General features: G+C 42.1%; 2 long non-coding RNA genes across 2 annotated transcripts in view; one reads left to right on the top strand and one right to left on the bottom strand.

Moving 5' to 3' along the window:
- Positions 1–21,932, bottom strand: part of LOC109551039 (uncharacterized) — a 96,425-nt gene that overhangs the window by 47,387 nt on the left and 27,106 nt on the right. Inside the window, exon 8 of the long non-coding RNA XR_012327303.1 lies at positions 332–21,374. This is a non-coding gene — a long non-coding RNA (uncharacterized lncRNA). The remainder of the gene's footprint in view (positions 1–331; positions 21,375–21,932) is intronic.
- Positions 1–21,932, top strand: part of LOC141276924 (uncharacterized) — a 30,765-nt gene that overhangs the window by 2,628 nt on the left and 6,205 nt on the right. The window contains exon 2 of the long non-coding RNA XR_012327304.1: positions 11,366–11,458. This is a non-coding gene — a long non-coding RNA (uncharacterized lncRNA). The remainder of the gene's footprint in view (positions 1–11,365; positions 11,459–21,932) is intronic.

The following is a 21,932-nucleotide window of genomic DNA, read 5'->3' as shown; positions in this document are numbered from 1 at the left end:
CCTCTGCTACCATCTAAACTATCGGGAAGTCTCCTGAGCATTTTCTCCAGAACAAAAACTTTCCATTTCCTAAGTGTTAATTGTATAATGCCGCAGCCAGTGAAGTGAAAAAACGAAGTGAACCAGATAGTAGTTCCCTTCTAAAGTCAGATCCCCAAAGCTTACACCAAGCTTTGGAGTTGCTGCCCTTCAGTAATTAGCTTCAGATCTGCCCGGGGCTGCTACTGTATAGACACCTCACTGTTTACCCTCATCTGTACCACAGCTCTTCAAAATTCTAAGATAATAAGGCAACAGGGAGATTAAGCCAAACTAGAAGCTGTCAGCTCACCAAGCCAGTAGGATTTGGGTCAGTCTTACAGGATTATCACTCATCTCAGGTAACTGTCGTTCTTGATGAAACAGGAAAGGAAGAAAGGAAGAAAGTGAGTATAATTACATAGTGAATGCCTTTAAATGAAAGGTAAGGATAAAAACTTCAAGAGTTTTCCTCCATATTTGGAAAGAGAGGACTAATAGGTCAGAGTCCAGAGACATCTTTGGTGAGAGAAAATTCTGAGGTAAAAATAAGCTGATGTAGGAGACAGGATCTAGGAAATAAGATCAAATAGAATAGGAGGTCTTGGGGGGATAAGATTGGACCTTGATGGGGTCGTAGATTTCAACCTTCTAAGTAGTAGTCATCAAATCCCATCCATGCCATTTTGAGAGTGGACTTGCTTTGACCATTGTACTCTTTTTGAGAGCTGGGTAGGATTCAAGTGAATCTGTCAGCATGGTAAAGTTAGCAAGTGAGGATACATCATTTTTAATCGTTGCAGTTTGTAAAATAATGGGTCCTGTGGGAAGAGAGTGAGAAGTTTTTACCACAGCTGGGTAGTCCCTATAATTTCCTCGATTTTCCTCTAAAAATCCCACATCAGCAATGTAATTGTCTGCCTCACTGTCTCCCTTCCACCCCAGATGGAAGAGAGAGAGAGAGCGTTGAAGAGAATAATAATGGGACATTCAATAAAGTGTTCTCGGCAAAGCCCTGGGTCGGGCTGAGGAGTGGGGTGGAATCCAAGGGAGAAGGGAATACAGCACCACTTTTGGGCGCCGTCCTGGATTTCAGGAGGCCAGAGCGCCTCAGCGGAGCTCCCCAGGGCTGGGAGAGGGCAGATTTACAGTGCAGGACTGGGTCACCACCCTTCTTTCAGAGCATCTTGCCTCATGTTTATTTTACTTACTGGCTTTCACTCAGGTTTCATTCGAAAGAGCTTGGAGGTAAAAAAGGAAAAACATTTTTTAAAGAGAAATTGTCTGGTGGAAAATCCATCGAAGATAGACATAGGAAAGGGGAAAATATCAAAACTAAAACCAGTAACAGGCTCGTATTCTGATAACGGCTCAGGATCTTCCAGGAGACATAAAAGCAGTTCACCTGGGCTTTCTGTATTTGCGTTGGTCCCTCAGGTCTTTGTACTCAGTTACGGTTTATTATGGTAAAAGGATACAAAGCAAATTCAACAGGGGGTGAAATCCAGAGGACCCTAGTGCTAACTTCCCAGAGTCTCTCCCAGTGGAGTCCCCTGGGACATACTTAATTCTTCCAGCAATCAGTTGTGACAACCCATGCAAAGTGTCGTTGGTCAGGGAAGCTTGACTGAGTCGAGGGGCCTAGTGTCAGTCAGGTAGGCCTATAGTGCCTGTGGGACTAATTGCAGTCACCGAACCTCCAGACCCCAGAAGGAAATTGTTTGTACAAAATATCTAGATGAGCTGGTACTGTGTGATTGAAAGCCCAGAGCATGCAAAACACTCTTATCAGTCAGCGCATTCCAAGAGCTCAATTCCCAGGAACCAGCCAAGGGCCAGGCACGGAGCAGATCCTTCTTGGGAATGCGCAAGTTTTGAGCAACTTGGCGCTGCTCAGTTAACACTTTCCGGCACACCGTCCTGTACAGCTTCCTCTGATAAAGACCGAAACGTAGTCACATTGGCCACACTTAGTGCAGGGGAGTCTGGGAAGGGTAATATTTACTCCAGGTGAATATACACCCAGCTAAGGAACAGGAATGCTACTCTTAAAAAGTTGGAAAGAGACTTGGAGGTGCCACATGGACCACTTGAGATGAGCTGGAAAAGTGGAAGTAAGAGACAGATCAAAGTCAGGGAAATACTACTACTTGACCAATGATAATAAAAATAATACCATATTTTACGTCAACCAAGATGCCATTAATTATGACACGTTATGATTTTTTTTTTTTTTTTCCGGACGCGCAGGCTCAGCGGCCATGGCTCACGGGCCCAGCCGCTCCGCGGCATGTGGGATCTTCCCTGACCGGGGCACGAACCCGTGTCCCCTGCATTGGCAGGCAGACTCTCAACCACTGCGCCACCAGGGAAGCCCACGTTATGATTTTAATACTGCTAAGAAAAGGGAGAAATGCTGCCAATTAAATAATGACATAATGCTTTCACTTTACCTATTTATCGAAAAGCATGAAACCCATAAACGTAGCTCAGTGAATTTTCATGATGTGAACACACCCATGTAAACAATACTCTGACCAAGAGCTAGAATATTGCCAGATCCCTGGAAGACCCTTAGGCCTGTTCTCAGTGACTACCTCCCTCCAAAGGTAACCATTATCCTGGCTTCTAACAACATGGATAATGTTTAGTTAATTTTGAATTTTATACACATGGAATTGTACATTATGTGCTCTTTTGAGTCTGACTTTGTTTGCTCTACGTTATGTTGACAACATTCACCCATGTTACTGTACGTAGTTGTAATATGGTCATTCTCATTGCTGTACGGTACTCCATGCATGAATAGACCACATTATAATTATCCATTGCATTATGAATGGGTGTTCAGGCTATTTACAGTTTGGGGATACTACAAATCGTGCTGCTGTAAACATTCTTATATGCTTTATCTGATGGACATTTAGATGCATTTCTGTTGGGTATATAGAGTACCTAGAAGAAGAACCATGAAGTCAGAGTAGATAGGTAGCAGATATTGCCAAAACAGGTTCCAAAACTGTTGCCCAACTTACAGCCCCACCAGCAGTGTGGAAGGATTCCAGCTGCTCCACAACCTCACAATATGATATTGTTTTTTTTTTTTTAACCATTCTGGTGGGGATGTAGTGTTATTGATCATGGTTTTAATTGCATTTTCCTGATGACTAATAAAGTTAAGTCTTTTTCGTATGTTTCTTGACCATATCTGAGATATGGCCATGCTTTTGTCCATTCTTCCATTAGAATATCTGTTTTATTATTGATTTGTAGTTCTTTTATTATACGAAATACAGCCCTTTGCCAGATACTCATAGGGTAAATATTTTCTCCCACCTTATAACTTGCTTTGTCATTCTTTTAATGGTTTGTCTTGCTGAAGAAAAGTTCTTAACGTTAATGTAGTCCAATGTGTTTATATTTTTCTTTAGAACTAGAGCCTTTGAGGTCCTGCTTAATAAGTATTTCCCCAACCCAAGCTCATGAAGATGGTCTCCTGTGATATCTCTCAGTAGTTGCATTGTTTTATCTCTCACACAGATGCCACAAGGCATCTGAGGTTGATTTGGGTGATAGACAGAGGAATGTGGACGTCCCAGTGACCAATGCTCACATCCAATTGATTCAGAGCATTTTTTTAAAAGACCATCACTTTCCCACTGTACTGCAATGTCACCTTGTCATAATCATCATTTAAAAATTGTTTTGTTATTGAAAGAGCTCTTCTAGAATTATGCTTGATAAAACCTATTACATATCACTGTTTCGCATTTAAACAACATACAAAAGCAAAATAAATAGATTAAAATATTCCTAAAACTTTCACTCATTCAGACTATGACTATTTAACTTTTCAACTTTTCAACTCAGCCGTTGATGACTGTTCTTCCAGAAAATGTGGTCCTCTGCCATCAGGAACGCTGGCAATGCAGCAAAAGGATGCTCCATTGTTGCCCCAGGATTTTCTGCACACTTTTATTTCAATGTGCAGAAAATGACATTAAACCATGTTAGCCAAAGCCACGGTGATTTTAAGATACATCCTGATTTCAGAATTGTTAAAATGTGAAAACATGGGTGGCTTAAAAATCAAAGAAGTATAGTTTTTGTCTTGGGTCAGGCTACCAGAAACCTGAAACAGACATTCAAGTGCATGTGAGGAAGTACTTTATGGAGGAAGTGCTTTTTAGGGAGAAAAAATATCCCATAAGGAAGGGAGAGAAGCAGGATGGGAAAGGGAATGAGCTAAGCAAGAATGTGATCTCGACAGATCACACTGCCTGCGCCATGCTGGGAAGTGAAGGAGGGCAAAGGGGGCGGGGACGGCCTGTAGCCTTTTGTAACCCATGTCAGTCAATCACTGGCTGCCAGCAGCAGAGAGCAGGGTGTGTTGCAATCTCCCCTTCGAGTTTCCTCTCTCTTGACAAGAGCAAGTCTTTAAAAAAGGGATTAATTGTGATCTTTCAGCATTAACACTGAAAACAGCTGGAGGATGGATACATGGTAAAAGGAGTATAGGCTGGGCACCAGTAGTGTTCACTACAGTCATAATACCTAAAATTAACTGAGCACTTACTATGTACATAACAGGCACTCTCCTCCTCGCCTTTTTTTAAAATAAATAAATTTATTTATTTATTTTTGGCTGCATTCCGTCTTTGTTGCTGCAGGCGGGCTTCCTCTAGTTGAGAGAATCTAGTTGCGGCGAGCAGGGGCTACTCTTCGTTGCAGTTGTGCAGGCTTCTCATTGCAGTGGCTTCTCTTGTTGCGGAGCACGGTTTCTAGGCGGGCGGGTTTCAGTACTTTGGGCACGCAGGCTCAGTAGTTGTGGTTTGTGGGCTTAGTTGCTCCGTGGTATGTGGGATCTTCCTGCACCAGGGATTGAACCCATGTCCCCTGCATTGGCAGGCGGATTCTTAACCACTGTGCCACCAGGCAAGTCCCACACTCTCCCCTTTTAACAAATGAGGTAACTGGAGTTTGGAGAGGCCAAAGGTGATGATAAATGCTCACCATTAAAGGTACGTGGTGGAGTACCAGGGTCACACAGCTAGTCAATGGCAGAGTTGAACACAGGCAGTTTGATTCCAAGGTCCTTGCTGTTCATTTCTATACTGTATTACTTCTAAATAAACTCAAACACGCAGATAATCAAGTGCAGTATTTACATGGTGGAAAGGAGAAGCCCCTTGGGTACTCAAAACTGGCCAAATAAGCAAGACAGAAAGATTATATACAATTTTAAAATGCTGATTGTTTCTCCAAAGTCACAGTTTTGTTTTGTTCTCAATCCTGTTTTCTTTAGATTTCCAGACAGATTCTCATCTCATCTTTGAAGCCAAGGGAGATTGATAAAAGTAATTAATACTTTACCAAGTACCTTTAATTGTAAGCATTTATCATCGCCTTGGGTTTAGCCCTCTTGGAGAATTATGAGTTGTACTCCAATGTTTTCCACGTAGAAGGAGCAGTTAAGGCTTTGTCTTGGGATCATGGAAGATCTTTGCAATTCACATGACTGATTTTCTTACTGTGGCACTGATTACTTTGGTTGTTTGTAATTTTAGTTTTCGTGAGTTCCCTTTGACATTCAAAACCATTTTCTTCCTACATTTCTTCAACAGCTTTAAATAACATTTCATAGGCACAGACAGAAGAAAGCTAAGAATCACCTTTGTGTTTCTTTGATGGACTTACCCTCAAAAGAAGCACAAAAGTTGGGTCTTTACAAAACTGCTTAGTCTCGTATTAAAACATTCATCTCATGTTTTGGCCTCAACCATTGCCGATTCATCTTCCTTCTTTCCCGTCCCTCCCTACCCTCCATAACCTCGTCTGGAAAAAGGAGGCAGCACTTTAAAGTGACAAGCCTCATGTAAACCAAGTCAACATATAAATCTGTAGCCTAAAATACAAACCAGTGACCAAAGAGGCTTGCATTAGCATCCCCAGATCAATTCCGGGATACCCCAGGCTTCTCTTACAATGAGCAATGCTAGCCAGAGATTATCAGGGCTCTCCAGGGGTTGTACTAGATCCCAAGGTAGCTCTTCTGGTTACAGCTGGTAGAGATCCAGGCCCTTGGAACTAAGTTCATGCTTCACAGCTGAGCCAACAGCTAAGCAATCTAAAACCCCCAATGTTTCCCTGATAGCACATATCAGAGGAAAAGAAATGGTGCTAAATGTTGGCAGGAATGAGCACTGACAGTTGTCCGCGGGCAGAGTTTCATAAAAGCCAAGGCACTCTAAGGACAAAACTGATCTCCATCTTGAACATTCTGTTTGGCCTTCAAATTGCAGGTAAGACATCTAGAGAAATGTAACAACCCACATTTGTGCCTCAGTGCCTGCCGTCCAGCATTTTTCACCATGCTTAGAAAGAGTCAGGGTCGGGGCAGGAGGGGTTGTTGTCTGCAGGACAGCTCAAGGTATTGATCAGAGGAGATAAGGCTGATCTCCAGTATCTGCTCACTTCCTCTTTTTAAGTGATTCTTTTCTTTATGCAGCCAGTGCCTCTAATTCTCAAGCGTCACCTGGTACTCTGGACCGCATTTTCCCCTTTCTTTTGTGTGACAGTTCAAAGAGATTTGAGCAGAAGTTAATGCCTCAATATAAAGAAATAGAATCCCTGATGGTGGTTTTGGGGGCAACAGTGGCAGAACTTTTGGAGAGTAGAGGGGTCTTCAGGGTTCACACTTATGATGCCATATGGTCAACACCCGTCGCAAGAAAAACTCTGCTGATCTAGAAATTGATGGAGGTGAAGACTTTTAAGGAGTCTGAAATCCTCATCTCCTACTCATACTTCTGTGTTTTTCCAGCTGCTGCTGCTGTTTCTTAATCTTGGCGTGAAGGAAGGTATCTGAAGGTTGGATTCCCTAGTTGATGAATGTAGACCCGTAAGAGTACGAGGATTTGCTTCCGGTGTAAGGAAATGGAGCAGTGCTGAATTTTTTCACGGAGATTCAAATGAATCTAAGTGTCTTTGTTTTGTAAGCTAATAAACGAATCCCCTTAATCCTGGAATAAATGATTCCAATATTTATAGAGCACTTAACAAAATGCCTTTTCAAATATTTTCTCATTTATCTTTCCATAACTCCGTGAAATAGAATGACCTGTGTGTCACCATCCCCACGTAGAGATTAACTGACAGGCCCACACCTATGTAAGAGTTAGTGGATGAGTCAGGGTACAGCTCAGTCTTCTGGCTTCAAGCCTGCAGTCCTTCCGCCAAATCTCTCTGATTTGTAGGGTAACATAAGGACTCAATATTTGTGCTTCTAGCTGTGATTCTGAGATTTGAGCACATATTGAAATCTGTGACAACAGTTACTTCATCTTCTGTTTTTACGAGCTTGGTTTTAGAGATTGGTTTGTCGACCAGTCTATTCAACTAATTTCATGGGTCTCCACAATTTTTCTTCCGAGAGCTATTGGTTTTTGCCTCAGTTGGCTCAATTGATTCCCCCTGTCTTCTGTTAAAACACACAGATGAATGATCTCTTCCACCTGGGAAAGCAGTAAGGTGAGACGTTGAAATGACACAAATGAGATAGAGCAAGGGGAAAACAAGACAAAAAATCTTTTTTTATTACCTACAACTCAAAGGAGACTGCTTTTATGATAAAACTACTCTGAATAGCTTCTTTAAAATCCTAGTGAACAACAGTGAGAGATTATTTTAGTGAAAGGGCCATTTTGAAGAATTCAAGAGCAGACATGAAAAGCGGAGTCAAATCCAAGGAAAAATATGGTTGTTATGGGCAGTAAGCTGGATAAGCCATCCTCTCCTTCCTGGAAATCCTGACTTAGCTAATGGTTAGTATAGAAAACAAGCGTATTCTGTGCTTCATCTGTAGAATGGGTGCTTCACAAACAGAAAAGAGAAACATCCCCACCCTCAGAGACAGACAATGAACCAGAAAGTAATGAATAATTCAATCTGATAATGTGTTACTGCTGTGGAAGAAGAAAAAGCAGAGCAAGACGTGAGGAATCAGGAGTGCTGGTATTTACGGCTTGCAATTTTAAACAGGGTGATGGGGTAGGCCTCAGTAAGAGAGTGATACTTAAGCGAAGACTTGAAGGTGTGATGGTTAGCCAGGAAAAGCCAGTGCAAAGGCCCTGAGGCAGGTTTGAAGAAGAGCAAGGAGGCCAGTGTGGCTGGAACAGAGAGAGCAGGGGGAGGTGGAACAGCAGGTGAGGTTCAAGAGGAAATGAAACCTGCCTTTGCCGGGCCTCAGAAGCCATTGCAAGGATTTGGGCTCCCACTCGGTGAGACCCACGCCTACATGTTTCTGAGGAGACAAGAGGCGCAATTGCCCCGGATCACTCTAGTGGCTGTGGTAAGAATACCAGGGAGAAAGGGGAGAAAGGATGAAACTGGGGAGACTGGTTTGGAGAACACTTAATGAATTCTTAATGTTTTCTTTTGTAGTCTAGATATTGCTGATACAACAAGTTATTATTACTCCCTTTTACAAATTTTTCAAAAATGGTCTAACATCTGCCTTAGAATGTGGAGATACTTGGAATCCACTGTTCTCAGCTTTGAGACTTCAGACAAAACCCAAGACAGGAAAAGTCCCATTTTAACCCCCTGGTCCACTCACCTTATGTTGCTGGAAAGGGCTTCCCCTCCGGGGCCTGGCTATCCCAAGGGGCATTGCCCCTAATGTGTGCCAGCTGCAGGGGTAACCAGGTGATTTCAGAGTCAGCAAATCTCACTCTATACAGGCCTTAATCACCAAGGCGCTAATTGCATCTCACTTGTTGCCTATTGGATACCAGGAGCTGTGCTAAGGATATTTAAACACCTCACTCACCAAAAAAAACCCAAAAAACGCCCCAAAAAACCCCCTGATCTTTAAGAGACCATGGTCTAGTAGGAAAAAAACAGACCTGTAAGTAATAACTACTGTAGCAGGGAAAATGATGGGTCTGTCAAGCGGTGGATGAACCAAGTGCTATGGGAACAGAAGGCGGGGTGTTTCACTCCGCCTAGCTGACAGAAGAGGACTCCTCAGAAGAGGCAGCATTTGAGCTCTGCCTTGGATGTTCCACTGGGTTTAGACAAGTGGATGTGGGGAAACATATTCCAAGAAAAGGAAACAGTTTGACCTGAAGCATGAGGGCTGGCCATTGGAGAGCATGTTCAAGGGGAGGGGTCTCATGGGGCTGCCTTGTTATCAAGACAAGGGCTGAGATGTGATGAAAGGTAAGGGGTCACAGGATGGGGGGTGGGACTGGGAAGTGTGCTGGGTGAAGGTCGCTAGGGGAATGGATGCGATGCCAGCAGTGGGGAACCAGCAGCAATATTTAGGCTGGAGAGTGATAGAATCATATCTCAGATTTTAGGAAACGATCTGGAAAGTGAATAGGAAAGGGGAAAGAATCCCAGAATGGCATCGTTTAAGATAAGCGGTAACAGGAGACCATGCTGGGGCGGTGACCCAAGATGGGGAAAGGAGGGGACAGAGTCAAGGGACATTTTGCAGGTAGAATATAAAAAAGCTCAAGTATGATCATCATGTAAATGACAGAGAAAAGAAGAGATAAAAATATGCAACAAAGTTGCAGTGACACCACTAACAAGCTAATAAACCCTAGGGAGGGAAGTCAAGGTTGATGATCATGGTTTTCTGCCTATTAATACTATTTTCTTCTCTTAACAAATGCTTATTACTGTGCAATGTTTCTGTACCACAAACATATCGTGCTACCAGACCTTGAATGTAAGAAACCAGATCAGTAGGCAAGCAGAAAGAAAAGGCAAAACTGGGAAGGTGTAGGCAGGTCAGAGGCCACATCCCCAGAAATCGGTTATGCTCTCAAGCACTTCTAGAGATGTCCTAGGCAAGCAAGGCGGGAGTCCAGAGTCTGTAGGACCCAGCTGAGCACGTGGAAATGTTGCTCTGGGATCTCAGGACAATGGCCCTGTGCCCCTGTTTTGTTCCATGCTGCCCATGGAGGATGGAGAGCCCTGGTCATTGGGTGTTTGTGGCAGCAGAAAGGTCGGAGCCTGGGATGGTCTCTACCCTTGCCTGCGGGCTATCCCTGCTCCTAAGAAAGATACTTTCTACCAGACTTGCTCTTCCACATAAATCATATTTTGTCATGCAGTGACAAAAATATTCCGTTTTGAATATTTTAAAACATATCAGCACATGCGGAAAATACAATACTGCGTTTTAATTACAGGGCAGCAACTTCCCCTGATAATGGGCCCTAGAGAACACAGGGAAGAAAGCATTCAGGTCGTGGAATTCCCTTACTGCCCCTCTTTGTTTTTTCTTGTCTTTGGAGAGAGAGGTGGAGGAGACAGAGAGAGGAAGAAGCGTTTCAGGGAGAGAAAGATGTGGGTAGATTAAAAGGAGGGTGGGAAGGCCAATGGGGAAAGAGTCAGGAAGATGCTGAGGCCAGTTAAAATGCCTCAGAGCAAATTCTGCATGAAAATTAGGAAGGAAGGAAGGAAGGAAGGAAGAAGGAAGGAAGGGAGGGAGGGAGAGAAGGAAGTAAAGGAGGAAGAAATAACATAACATATAACATAACAAGATGAGAAGTAGGGGTGTGGACCAAGCTCAAAACCGAACTGCAATTGTACGTTTCCGTTCCACAAGAGGCTGACCTCGAGAGTCTACCTAGAGCGAGTGACAGAGGTAGAAACTGCATCTCATTTTGAACAAACTGTGCCTGGAATTAGGCAAGACAGATGTTGCCTTATTTATTGTCTGATTTTAGCAATTTCAAGCCAGCATTTCCACTGCACATCTGCCTCTCTTTTCTCCATTAGTTCAGAAGCATCAGCTTGCTCTTCTGCCACCTCGTCCTCTCCTCCTGTTTCCCCGAGCCCTTCTCTCAGCCTTCAGGCTGATTTCTGTGTCCCTGGTGCAGTCCATTTCTGGACCATTTGTGTGGCAGAAAGAGCAGCAGACACGTCAAGATCACGGTCCTTGTTTGCTCTTTGTCTTTCCATCGTCGCCAGTAGCTTGAGATGCCAGCTTTGTGTTTTGGACATAGAACAACTAGCAGATGCAGTTATGCCTGTATGACTTTCTCACCGAGGTTCCAGAAGGTTGAGACTCTGGGGTTCTTACAGGTCTGTGGACAACTCCCAGGAGGCTATGCTGGGAGCGGGTAGTTTCTCTGCAGCCGGAATGCCCGCTGGTACAAGACTTGTTAAGTTGTGGCCACTTCCTTCATCTGTCTTGGCCTGATCTCCTCTCCTGTAAGAGAGGAGATAATGGCGCCAAGGCTCTTTTTAGGATCAGATGGGGTAGAGTATGAGGAAGTGCTGTGTAAACTATAAATGCTCAACCAGGGATTTTTCATTTGTGTTTCAGGAAAGCGTGGGATTCCTCAGGAGAGCCTCAGCGGATGAGGAGAAATGACCGGTCTGCCTTCCTAGCAGCCCACCCCCAGCTCAACCAGAGAAGGTTAGCTTCTGTTAGAGTTTTGCATACAATTTAATTCACAAAAAAGCATTCAGTAACCTTAAAAACTGGAAAACTGTTCCACTCCACAAATTATTTCTTTTCTCCTACTTTTTCCAGCAGTCTATCCCTGGTTAAGACAAAGCCTTCCCTCACTCCTGCCCTGGCTTTTTTTTTTTTTTGAAACATCTTTATTGGAGTATAATTGCTTTACAATGTTGTGTTAGTTTCTGCTTTATAACAAAGTGAATCAGCTATACGTATACATATATCCCCATACCTCCTCCCGCTTGCGTTTCCCTCTCACCCTCCCTATCCCACCCCTCTAGGTGGACACCCTGTGCTATGCGGCTGCTTCCTACTAGCTATCTGTTTTACATTTGGTTGTATATATAAGTCCATGCCACTCTCTCACTTCATCTCAGCTTACCCTTCCCCTTCCCCATGTCCTCAAGTCCATTCTCTACACCTGCATCTCTATTCCTGTCCTGACCCTACGTTCTTCAGAACCTTTTTTTTTTTTTGAGATTCCATATATATGTGTTAGCATACGGTATTTTTCTCTTTCTGACTTACTTCACTCTGTATGACAGACTCTAGGTCCATCCACCTCACTACAAATAACTCAATTTCGTTTCTTTTTATGGCTGAGTAATATTCCATTGTATATATGTGCCACATCTTCTTTATCCAGTCATCTGTCGGTGGACACTTAGATTGCTTCCATGTCCTGGCTATTGTAAATAGAGCTGCAATGAACATTTTGGTACATGACTCTTTTTGAATTATGGTTTTCTCAGGGTATATGCCCAGTAGTGATTGCTGGGTCGTATGGTAGTTCTATTTGTAGTTTTTTAAGGAACCTCCATACTATTCTCCATAGTGGCTGTATCAATTTACATTCCCACCAGCAGTGCAAGAGGGTTCCCTTTTCTCCACACCCTCTCCAGCATTTATTGTTTGTAGATTTTTTGATGATGGCCATTCTGACCAGTGTGAGGTGATACCTAATTGTAGTTTTGATTTGCATTTCTCTAATGATTAGTGACGCTGAGTATTCTTTCATGTGTTTGTTGGCAATCTGTATATCTTCTTTGGAGAAATGTCTGTTTAGGTGTTCTGCCCATTTTTGGATTGGGTTGTTTGTTTTTTTGATATTGAGCTGCATGAGCTGCTTGTAAATTTTGGAGATTAATCCTTTGTCAGTTGCTTCATCTGCAAATATTTTCTCCCATTCTGAGGGTTGTCTTTTCGTCTTGTTTATGGTTTCCTTTGCTGTGCAAAAGATTTGAAGTTTCATTAGGTCCCATTTGTTTATTTTTTATTTTTGTTTTTATGTATTTTATGTATTTATGTTTTTGTTTCTGTATATTCGGTTACCCACCAAGCACCCCCCACCCCGGCCCTCCTTCCTAAAAAAATGCCCTAGCCCTTCTTGGGGGTGGGGTGTGGGAGTGTAAGGCCCTCTTCCACAGCCTCCCATCTATCCCCTCTTTTCTGTCTCTCCCGGTCATGCCAGGTTATGGCTAGAAAGCTGCAGCGTCTGAAAGCATGTAATGAAGTAAGACGAAAAATGGGATAGCTTGGTTGCTACTTTCATGAGCGTGCCATTCTTCCAATACACAGAACTGCAGAAAGCATTTGAACACATTACATGACCTTCCATCCATCCAGCCCCTAGGATAACAATATAACTTGCTTGGCCACCCGGATTCCCCTGAAAAATTTTAGAATTCTGGTCTATGGGCATATTTATGGCCTGTATTCCTTGGAATAGAGAATTGTTATTTTCCATGAGAATTGCAAACATCTTTATGTTTATTTTAAGCTGTCTATTCTCTACATTCGTAATTCTTTAAGTATTATTTATGGCTTATCTGGGACTTAAGAACAAGAAAGAGGCTACTACTCTGAAGTAAATAATGTCATATGTAAAAAGCTCTAGCTGGGTAAAGAAATTGTAAAGCTAAAGAATTCAATTCAGTTTCCAACTCCCTCTGGGCTATGTAACCTTACCAACCCTTTGAGGCAAGTTTTGGAATTCCAGCAGGGTTGACTGGAATATTTTTTAAAACATTGCTTGAATTATGTGGGGATGGGGTCCCCAGGATTCCACAGGAGATAGTCCAATGTTATACTATCATTTTCCCACAAGCGAATGTCTTCTGGATTCAAGAACCAATCCACCTCTAAATGAATGAATGGTCTCAATCTATTGAAGAATCCCAAGAAGTCATTTTTTCCCCACCCCAGTTTCTTAATAGAGCACCCATTGCTCGTTATCATCGGAGCTTAAAACTTAAGTTCGTTTAATGTTTTCTGTACACACTTGCTCCAAGATGCCTCTGATGACCTAAATGCTGTGGTCACAATCCACTGTTGTCAGTTATCTGGGAAGCTCCCAACACAGCAAACTGAGGACAAACACAGAATTCTTTCAGACAGTCATCTGGAAGGAGAGAGGAGGACCGTCCTGTCTCACAGGGTTGGCGCTGTCATTTGACATCTGCACTGCAAGCCTAGCTAAGTCACGCTGCCTTGAAAGATGCCTAATGAAGTGGCCAGAAGTGAAACAAAAACAGTTCTGCCCTCCTGTGCCTTGGCTGTGGTTGTGAATACCTCTCTACAGGAGAAGAGCTAAAAATATTTTCAAAGTGATAGTAACTCCTTGCCCCTGAGCACAAACACATTGCTTACAATGTATAAGCTACCTTACTGTCATAACTCCTGCATTGCTGTTTATGCTGTTACGAGAACAAGGTATATTCTCATACATTATCGTATTCAGTCCTCATGATAAACCCACGAGGGCAGGTAGGTGACCCTTATTTTACAAAGTGGTTGTACAAGTTCATACAACTATTAAAGTAAAGTGGGGGTTGGAACAATGGATTCTCGTTCTGATTCTTGGTTTTGTGCTACTTTTATTACTATGCATTGCTTCCTAGCCTGACTTTGCAGTAATCTCCTTAAAAATCCAGAGTCAGGGGATAGAACTTTACCCTACCACTGAGGATAGGGTTAACCAAAAGGGAGAAGAGAGTTGGCCAGATGTGTAAAAACCCTTAAGGGCTGGAGCGAGTTATCTTTCTAGATGCTCAGAAGGACAATTTGCCTAAACGAGTGAGTGATTCACTGTCTGTTAGATTATGGGATTCAATACAGATTAGGTGCTGACAGAGAGTTGCAAACTTGGAAACTAATCAAAATAAAATTAATCGCTTAGGCTTTCATTTTAAGGCGTACATTTTAGGATTCTGCAGGATTTCGTGGTTAAGGGTACTTTCTTTGGATGGCTCTTGGGATATAGATTGGACAAGTCACAATGGACTGGCCAGATTCAGAGGGGATAGGGATCCTATTATTTGCTTCTAATCTTATCTTTATGGTGTACAACATAAAACCGAACCTAGGAATTTCCACTAATTCTAACCTAGAAATTTTTACTGCCTGAGACTTTTACATTATTTCAGGCAACTGTATTTTTAACAGAAAAGGTTAAGGCAATTATTTTCTAATAAAGAAAAATCTTTGTAAAGTATAACATACATACAGAAAATTGCATATCATATGATAGGATATGATAGAATCCTATCATAATTATAGGAGTCAATTTTCACAACTGCACACTCTGTCACCAGCACCCAAGTCAAGAACATTATCAACACTCAGATTTCCCCCTCATCTTTCCTTTAAATCAGCACTCTTCCTGCAAGGGTCACCTCTCTCCTAACTGCTAGATTTAGTCCTTCCCTCTGAAATAAACAAACTAAGCTACGGTTAAAATATTTCATTTTGAAACACTTCTCATCTGTGTGAAAGATTAGAAAACCTCAAATCATTACCAATTTACAGCAGATCGCTATGCTAACAACTAGTCGGTATAGTAAAAACACAGAAGACCTACTTTCTAAGGCTTTTTATTCTTCATAGAGATCACAGGGGAGAGACTCTGACATGCTGTATTTGGAGACAGTCAGGCCTGACATCTGAATCTTCAACTTTTTCACAGAAAGAATCCTTTTGTAAGATGATAAGGAAAAGTAAATATTTTCAGAACGTTTCAAGAAATGCTTTTGAAATCTCTCCTATAGGAGGTTGGGTCAAGCCCTGCATTTCTATCCATCTTCATTCTTTCTGTCTGTTAAAATCTTGATCTATTGTTCAGCACAAGGATTATTCCCCTGTCAAACCCAGAGCTGCATACGTGTTGTTAGGAAAGTAGTTAGTATTCAAAACACCAGGAGAAGCCCTTTCTAAATTAAATGAAATTTCAGTGTGGTGATATAATACCAAATCAGATTGTCTGATTTTTTCAGAGATTTGGTTAAACTCAATTTTATATGTAATTTTCTATTTGTAGAAACTAATAGAAGGAAATTGTAATAGACATGAAAGAGAACAGGAATCTTACAGAGTTTGTCATATTCTATGTATTAAAATGATAACACTGATTTCATGGTCCACTATTTCATTAAATTTCCTGCTGTCATTAATGCTTTTATAATTAAAATAGCCTTAAATTTAATTCAGAACTTACTACATATTTACAACTTTCTCCTAACACTTGGCAATCAGATTTTAGAGGGTTTTCCCCTTAAAGGGATGTGATTAACCTTTGCCCCAGAGCCTGTATTTGATTTTGGCAGCCCAAAAAACAGGAAAGAGCTTATTTGATGGGAATTTTGCATAAATATTTCCTAGTAGGTAGGATTACATATCAAATAAGGCTTAGTGTGTTCTAAGGGATTTTCTTTTGAATTATTAGTCTGTTGGGGGCTATCTTTTCATTGAATGCAGCACTGACTCCCAAGCTTTTGAAGCTCACATCTTATTATATGTATGTGCATGTGTGTATGTAAAAACATACTATATATAAACATATATATGTGTGTCCCTTCCCTATTCACTGTGATGTTTCCTTTATTATAAATGTGTATATAGATACATATGTATTTATGTATATTTATGTATGTATACATGTATCTGTACGTATGTGTTACATGTATGTATTTGTGTATATGTACATATATACACATGTGTATTTGTATATATATACATTATATACATATGAATATACACATAGCATATATATCATGTGTACGTATGTATATGTACAAATACGTATATATACTATATAGATACACAAACATTTGTAATAAAGAAACTATCACAGGTGACTAGAGAAAGGAAACATATGGGGTTATATATGGTATGTTTATATATAGTATGTCTATACATACACACATATACATACATATAATAAGGTGACTTCTTACAAGTCAAAAGTACTTTCTCCATAAATCATCCCTACATACTATATTTTGGTTGGTGCTGACAGATCTCTTTTATGTATGGTATTAAATAGCTATTACAGTTATTGTCAAGAAGCAGTCAAGGTTTAAGATTGTACACCAATTACAAGCCAATATGCCAGCCTGTTACTCTTTCATGAACGCTGGCAGAAGACACAAGAATGCCGGGTCAGAAAATGAACTTTCCTCTTCATGGTAGAAGCAGTAGCCAGCATGTCAGCGTTAAGCTCATGTGACTTCTCCATCTCCCCAAGGCGTGAAGCAAAGGGCTCGGCCTGGATGATAGCACCCACGGTGGGCAGCATCGACAGGAGAGGAATGCTGAGGTTGGGGTATCCTCCCCTTGAATAGTGAGCAGAAGGAAGCCTGGCTTTTTCCCTGGGTAGAGATGTTATCTCATCCCTCAAAGTAGCTTACTGCAAACCCAAGCCTGAGAGCTGGCCAGAGTAAAGCATGGCCAGGCCGGGGCCTTGAATTCTTGGCATATCCGGCGAGAATATGCACGGACACTTAGGACTGACGGCGGATTGTCTCTCACAAAAGGTGTATATGAATGTTCTTGGGTTTTAAGTACTTGTCTTATATGTAGCAAACTTACTGAGCTCATACTTTGAATGGCTTTTCAATTGATTCCTTTGGATAAGGTACAATCATTATTTCCTTTGTACACTTTTTTTTTTTTTAACTTATATGACAGTGTGTGGTCAAATAACATGGTCAAGGTTACCTAGCTAGTAAATCCCACGTCTGGAATTTAAACCCTGGTATTCCAATTTCAAGTGCTTAATGTTTTCAAAATAAATTTTCTATTTTATTTGAAAATATATTTTTTTATAATAGCATTTACATCACCATGTAGTGTTGCCATCATCTGTTTATATATGTGTCTCTGAACTTGGATTCTAAGCTCTTTGAACAGAGGCCGAGTTTTTTCATCCTGTCAGCCTTGGCATTTTGTGCAGCGCCTGGAGTGGGCCAGGATAGATACGGATGAATGGATGGATGGATAGATGAACGGATGGATCAATGGATCGATGGGTCAATGGATTGATGGATATATGACTGCTTCTTTGACCTACATTTTCAGTATATCTAAGAATGCTTCTTTCTTTGTCAAACTTGTTCTAAGGAAATTCTCTGTCTAAATTTTATTAGACTGCTTCTGGATAAACAGAAAGCAATAGCATGAATTTCTAAAGTGGCCTGGCAAAGGTGAATAGATTTGTTTGATTTTAGTGAAAACTATAATGTTGGATGGGGCTGATAAATGGGAGTCCTCACATTTGCTTTTATTTAATAAAAAAAAATGAAGCAAAGTCAGCATATTTTAAGCACCATAGTCTTAGCTTTTTTTTTTTTTTTTTTTTTTTTTTGCGGTACGCGGGCCTCTCACTGTCGTGGCCTCTCCCGTTGGAGCACAGGCTCCGGACGCGCAGGCTCAGCGGCCATGGCTCACGGGCCCAGCCGCTTCGCGGCACGTGGGATCTTCCCGGACCGGGGCACGAACCTGCGTCCCCTGCATCGGCAGGCGGACTCTCAACCACTGCGCCACCAGGGAAGCCCTAGTCTTAGCTTTTATTTCCTGATTTCGCATGACCTTTATATAAAATGAAGACCGAAAGGGCCTGTCCCTCAAAGAGTTTACAATCTGCCTGAGCCTAGTGCTGATGTGACTGTCAAGGTGAGTTCTCAGAAATGTACATCTGATCATGTCACTCCTCCCTTTAAGGAGGAAATACACATACATCTTTCAGAAGTTCTGTTTGCCTTCAAGATACAAAGAGCTTGACAAGAAATCAAAGCCTCTTTGATCTGCCCACTTCTCAAAATCTTTGCCACTTAGCATGACATATCCCCAAACCTAAGCTTCAACAATGTTACAATGACTGGAGTTTCCCAAGCAAGTCCAGGCCCCCATGGCTTTGCATACCCTGCTTCTTCCATCTGGAACATCTTTCCATGTGCCACTCCCTGGCCACTATTTAGTCATCTTTCGAGATGCATTTCAAATTTCACATTTCATAGAAAACTTTCCCTGAATACTCCTCACGGGAAACTCACCATACTCATTCTTATGTCTCCACTGAATATAATCGTACTCCATTCTAAGCACCCATAACACTTTGTTGCAATTACCAATTTGCAAATCTGTGCATTCCTACTGTGTCCAATTCACTGTTTTGTCTCTAGAGTCTAGTACAGAACCTGGCATATGGTAGGTACATGTAACTATTGGTTTCTCTTCCCTGCCCCACCCTTCCCTTCATGGCCAAAGTCTTATTACCAGTAAGAGTATTCATGAGTGTTCAACTCTGAGACCTACCTCCTGTGAAAACGCATAAAGAATTGGCATCTTAAAGTAGCTTAATGTGTTCTGTTAATGCTCTTCAGCAACCAGGAAGTCTAAAGAAAAGGCATTATACGTTATATGTGACAACACAGATCCTAGGGGTGTGGGGGGAACGGGTGCCCACGTGTATCACAGGATGTAGAGCATCAGTGACCACACAAAAGCAGAGCCCATCTTGGGTGGACGCTCTGGTGCGCTTCCATGTACCTCCTGGAGTTTGCGGGACCGATGGCTCAGCTGCTGAGTACCTCTCCGGAAATTGCCATCATTCTGAAGGTCATCCCAGTTCCTTAGCTCTCTGTAGGACTGGCTGAGGATTTCTGCATTGCCCCAAAGTACTGCCTTCACTGCCTCACTGGGGTGTCTCCTACGAGTACTCCCCAATAAACTTCCTGCTCGAAAGTCTCCATCTCAGAATCTGCTTCCTATAGGAGCCCCACCATAAAACAGAGGGCTTAGAATGTGGTAGAATTTCCCATTTGTGAGCTCATGGTAAGTGCCCTATTTTTTTTTTTTTTTGCCGGTACACGGGCCTCTCACTGTTGTGGCCTCTCCCGCTGCGGAGCACAGGCTCCGGATGCGCAGGCCCAGCGGCCATGGCTCACGGGCCCAGCCGCTCCGCGGCATGTGGGATCCTCCTGGACCGGGGCACGAACCCGCGTCCCCTGCATCGGCAGGCGGACTCTCAACCACTGCGCCACCAGGAAAGCCTGAAAGTGCCCTATTTAAAATATTTCTCCCATTGCTTTGTGTTTCAAAGGCTTTGGAATATTTTAAATTCTGGTATCTAAATGCTTCCCGGGAGTGATATCTGAACCTCCTTTTAGCTAAAACAACCAAATGAATGAACAAATGGACCCTACGTTTTCAAACGTTTTGTTTCTTTTCTGTTTATCTATTTATCAACAGTATAACTCCAGATCATAACTTCAATTCAACATGAGTGAACCAGTGTTCAAAAAAATGAGCTGAAATACTTATTACCAGAAAAACAGAGAAACATGATTTTTCTTTTGTTAGGTCATGCACTTTTACTGCAAAATAAGTATACGATGTTTAACCCTGGTTTCTTATTCAGTTATTGAAAATAGCACATGGAGTCCCATTACCTTCATGTGCCCCAAGAATAGAATCTACTCTAATCGCTTCCTTTTAGTCTAAGAAATAAGGAAACTGAGAAAGGAAGGAACAGAAGCCAAAATGATGATGCTTCATCACCAGGACCTCCGTCCGTGATTATCACACCTACAGGTAAACTGAAGTAACCTGCTGATGTAAATGAATATGCCCGTGTTCTTTTTAATTAATTAATTAAGCTCTGTCTTCTCTGACATAAACTGGTTCTTACTTTAAACCAGTAAAATAGCAAGGCCAGAGGATCAGTATCAACCTGTTGAGTGGCTTCAACATTTGAACTGCCAGGTGGAAAACAAAGTCTTCTGCAATGGTTTTATGAAACTGTATTGATAAAGATGGCTTTGAATGAAGGCACATTTACACTGACACAGCTGATTTAGAGCAAAGCCGTAAGGTAGGCAAACTGTTTTTGGAAGCTTCCACAGCCTTTAAAAAAAGGATCCCCTTTACTTTCTTTCTAGAACCTTCATTCTTCCAAAGGACCCAGTACAGATCTGCTACTTTGCCCTTCCTTGCTTCCTAGGAAGACAAATCAGACATAGAAGCATGCCTGGGAGTCTGTAAGAAATTCCCAAATCATTCAAATACCTAAAAAGCTTTTTTATAAATACAGATGTAGATTCGCATCATTAGATATTCCAACTCCTCCCCAGGTCTAGGTGAGGCCCTGGAATCTGTATGCTTAACAAGTATCCCAGGGGCTTGGGGTGATCTGCTAGATTTGGGAACCACTAATATGTGAATTTCGTTCTTATCAAGCATCTAACACTTCATGATTAGCCTTCTTGAAGGATTTGCCTTTTAAGGAGCATCTTAGAGAAAGGCAGTGCTTAACTCAAGGGAATAAATCAGAGTAAACAGTGGAGAGGATATTTGGGGTAATTGGACAATCCATGTCCAACTTACCAAATCAAACCTCACAGAAATCATCTACTCCATCTGCCTTTTGAGGTCCACTGAGGTCATCTGTGTCTGTCTCAATGTCCAAGATAAAGGAGAAACAGAAGAGAATAGCTGCCTCTCTTCTCTCCCCTGCAGCTCCCTCTTCCTCTTTATCCTCATCCTTTCTCCTTTCCTCTCTCTCATTTCAGAGATTTATGTGCTAGTCCTTTCCTTCCTGAGAAAGAAAAACAATCATCACAAGATGCTGTAATTTATAAAGGAATTCAAAGGACAAAATTAAACTAAAGAGCTCAGAATTAAACTGTATACATAAGGACAGGGAACCTAAAATGGCTTGGTTATAAAGGGCTGCCAGAGGAGGTGGCAGCCACTTCCTCATGACTAACCCCAGACAAGTGGCCCCCATGCTCTGAGACTGCGTGCGTGCGTCCTCGCTGCCCACACTCTGATACAGGCAAACAACACTAGGTCCTGGCACCAGTTGTTAAAAATAAACTGGGAGCTCTCCGAGGAAAGACAGTCTTTGCGTGAAGACACACCATGGGGCCCGGCACAGGGAACAATCTCAGTGGACACAACTGGCCCAACCCCCCAACCAGCCCCTGAGAAAAACCCAGCCAGAGTTTGCTGCTTCAGAACCTTAAAAGGGCCGACAAAGAAGCAATAGTATCAGTTCCCTCTGGGATCATCACTTTTGTCTCGGGATTTTAAGGAGAGACCAAGCCAGCCCTGATGGGGTTTAGGAGTCAAGCGCCTGTAATTTTCTTGCATT

The sequence above is a fragment of the Tursiops truncatus genome, chromosome 17 (assembly GCF_011762595.2).
Source record: "Tursiops truncatus isolate mTurTru1 chromosome 17, mTurTru1.mat.Y, whole genome shotgun sequence".
NCBI classification, from domain to species: Eukaryota; Metazoa; Chordata; class Mammalia; order Artiodactyla; family Delphinidae; genus Tursiops; species Tursiops truncatus.
Note: the sequence above shows the minus strand (reverse complement) of the source record. Positions and strands in the feature narration are given on the sequence as shown.